Below are 2,410 nucleotides of genomic sequence, written 5' to 3' on the forward strand. Positions count from 1 at the left end.
ATTTGATATCCCAGAGCCTTGTAAGAGGTCTACCTTGAGAGAATTATAGTTTTAGGTACCAAATGTATTTGTTTATCTTGTACTTGAAGGTGGTTATAAATGCATTTCCTTATCCGTTATGGGGATGATTAAAATTGAAGCACTAATCTCACACACTTGTGAAGAAAGCACTTTATAAATGTGTACTGTTATTAAAGGGACCAGGTGTCCCACTTTAAATGAGGTGGTAGTGGTTGTAGATAAACCTGTGCAGATGAGCTAGAACTGTCCCATGTGAATTTGCTGGACTCAACCAACTTTCATTTATGTTCTTTTTTTTTTTCTTGCTAGGCAATGGGGTTAAGTGACTTGGCCAGGGTCACACAGCAAGTAAGTGTTATGTGTCTGAGGCTGGATTTGAACTCAGGTCCTCCTGAATCCAAGGCCAGTGCTCTATCTACTGTGACACCTAGCTGCCCCTCAACTTTCATTTATTGAAGAACTTTAATTAATTTTGAATTATCATTACTACCAGGTTAATTTTGTATCATAGCCTAGGAGCAATGGAAAAGTAAATATGGATTCTAAAAGAAGATGTTGTAGCTGAAAAGAGAGGGAACCCTATGACAGCAGACACTGAAAGCAAGGGAATAGCTAATCTGGAAACCACTGAAATATCCTAACTTGTGCATTGTATATACTTAAAGCTCTGTCATATCCATATAAATGCCCTGAGAAGACCATCAGTTCTTCATCCTCCATAATTTATTTTTAGGCAATTGAGGTTAAGTGACTTGACCAGGGTCACATTGCTAGTAAGTATCAAGTGTTTGGTGTGAGGCCGGATTTGAACTCAGGTCCTCTTGACTTCAGGGCTGGTGTTCTATCCACTGAGCCACCTTGCTGCCCCCATCCTCCATAATATTAACACCGTAAAAAAGGAATACAAAATATTTTTGTTAAAGAAAGGTAAAATCAAAGCCATTTAAGTGAATTCTGAGGCCTATAGAAACATCACTTAATTCTTACCTACAAATGAACTTTTAGGATAGCTTCTCCTAAACACCTTAATTTACAAAATAACTTTTCTTGTTTAGCCTAAGGAGCTGAAAGAGGAGCCAGTGTCCAGCAACTGAATTCCTCTGCCAGGGTTTCCTAGAGCCTTTTAGAGATCATAGCATTCAGAAGTGGAAGGGCACTAATGCACTGTTAGTGGAATTGTGAATAGGACTGACTATTCTAGAAGGGCAATTTGGAATTATGTTAAGAAAATAACTTTGACCCAGAGGTTCCACTGCTAGGAATATAAGCCAAGAGTACAAAGGCAAAAAAAAAAAAAGGACCCCACTTATGCTGCATATGATTTCAGGCTTTTTTTTTTCAAATATTATTTAGGAATAATTTTTCATCTTTTTAAATTTCATTATAAGAAATGGCTCTTAAAAAAAAACCCAAAACAAACAAACAAACAAACAGAAATGGCTCTTTAGGAGGAGGAGGAATACATCAGGAAATAGAGATGATATAAAAAGAAAAAATTAATAACATTTATTTTAATTTTAAAAAATTAAAGGAATCTGAGAGATTAATCAAATCCTCTCTCTCATTTTACAGATGAAGAAACTGAGGTTATTCAATATAATAAGTAATAGAGCTAGGATTGGACTTGGGCACTCCAACATTAACACTCCTTCCACTGAATTCTGCTGTTTTTCCCTAAGTTCTGTAAGCTTAGCCATAGGAAATAGAGAGAACTGACTTTTCTCATTTTCTCTCCACTTCCAGTGCTCCCTTCTTTTTCCACACCCCTTTTCCACAATGACGAACCGGAAAACAGTCACTTTCACTTTTGTAAATATGGCATAGAGGTTAATGAAAATAAACAACTCGTCTAAGATCATAGACCTAGTAAATGGAAGAGTTAGGACTTGAACCCAGGTCTTCCAACTCCAAACCCTATAACTATACCATACTGCCATCCTCATGTTATCAACTAGTTAAAAAATAATAATCAAGACAGTGTAAGAAAGAAATGACTAAGTCAATGGATACACCTGGTTTAATTTGCTAAGCCATATGTTCCTCTTTTTGTAATTTGTGAAAGTTACAAACTTAAGAGACATTTCATTCAGTAGTAGCTGTGGTCCAAATGTGCAGACAAGTATTTGTATATGTGTCAATATAGCCAGAATGCTTTTTCCAAAAGCTTCATTACAAGAGAGCAATATTGTCACATTGTAGCCAAACCTTTTTTTAAATGTTACCTGCAGTGTAGAAAGACTATATATACTTTATTGTCTCTTAGGCCTTTATTTCTTTACATAAAAAAATGTTTAGTGAATCCCTTCCTTTAAACAATAAATTTGAGGTGGTGGGAATCTTTTGCTGATTCCAAAGTAGTATCTGGCATTTGAGTGGGTAAGTGTTCTTG

Source organism: Phascolarctos cinereus, unplaced genomic scaffold (assembly GCF_003287225.1).
Source record: "Phascolarctos cinereus isolate Bilbo 61053 unplaced genomic scaffold, phaCin_HiC Scaffold_4;HRSCAF=312, whole genome shotgun sequence".
NCBI lineage: Eukaryota > Metazoa > Chordata > Mammalia > Diprotodontia > Phascolarctidae > Phascolarctos > Phascolarctos cinereus.